The sequence below is a fragment of the Dipodomys merriami genome, unplaced genomic scaffold (assembly GCF_024711535.1).
Source record: "Dipodomys merriami isolate MVZ:Mamm:240054 unplaced genomic scaffold, mDipMer1.0.p SCAF_9, whole genome shotgun sequence".
Taxonomy (NCBI): domain Eukaryota; kingdom Metazoa; phylum Chordata; class Mammalia; order Rodentia; family Heteromyidae; genus Dipodomys; species Dipodomys merriami.
The window spans coordinates 43,223,920-43,225,026 of NW_027206512.1; the positions used below are offsets into that span (position 1 = coordinate 43,223,920).

The window sequence follows — 1,107 nt, forward strand, 5'->3', positions numbered from 1 at the left end:
CCCAGCCCCCCAGATTTTATTTTTGAAAATCAATCACTTAAGGTTTTTGTTAAGAGCTTTTGAAAGAGAAACAATTGTTTAAAAGCTTTCAATCTTCTGTGCATTAATAGGTCTCCTTTCATAGTTCTAATTCAGGAGTCCTTACTTTATTATTATTTTTTTTACAAAAAACTACAAGTTTTATTAACATATTTTAACATGTATCAAAGATCCAAGCAACTCATTTTAAATCTCAAGAAACAACAATATTCAGTATTAATTACAAAGAAAAAATGGTAGTGGTGGTCACTCATAGGTTAGTCTAAAATGAAAATGTGAGAAACCTTTATTCTGGTGGATCTGTGTTGATGCCATATTTCTCCTTGAGAAGCTTCAACTGTTCCTCCTTTTTCTTGGTGTCCATCTTCTGAAATGCCCTGTTAGCATTATAGTACAAAACCACAAGATATCTGTTACAAATACAAACGTTGAATCCTGACAGGTGGTCACATGCATTCTTGGTATCAAAAATGTCTTCATAGACTACATAAGCTGTTCCTCTAGTTTCAGGTGTTTCCCACTCTGATTTGACGAATAGGTCCATATTTCCCAAAGATATCATACATGTCTTCAGCTATGATTTTGTATGGCAAATTTCTTATATACAAAATCCGATTTACTTCAGGTGGAAGGCGAATGTTCACCCTCTTGGCCGCTTGCATCGCTGTCTTGGCAGGCTGAGGAGGTTACAACACTAAGAACAGAAACAGGCAGAGGACCTGGAGAGGCCCCACTGGACTTCGAGCACAGTGGGGTATCAAACACAGAACCCAGGAGTCCTTCCTTTAAATGTACTTCTTAAAGCTTGGGACCAGTCTGCATAATGGCTACATTTAGTTCTTTAGAAATTTACACTGAATTTGAGTCTCCCAAGGCTAAGATAAAAGCCAAACAGGGAAATGGGGAAGTGGTGCTGTGGCTCAAGTGATAGAGTGCTCACCTTGAGCTGAAGAGCTGAGGGACAGCACTCAGGCCCAGAGTTCAAGCCCCACAACCCACCCAAACAATAAACAAACAAAAAATGAAGGATTTATATAAGCCAGGTGTGGGTGGCTCATGTATGTAATC

At 38.8% G+C, this 1,107-nt stretch overlaps 1 pseudogene; it reads right to left on the reverse strand.

The window, feature by feature from the left end:
- Window positions 1–296: 296 nt before the first annotated feature.
- Window positions 297–701, reverse strand: LOC138820786 (splicing factor 3B subunit 6 pseudogene; annotated as a pseudogene).
- Window positions 702–1,107: the final 406 nt, after the last annotated feature.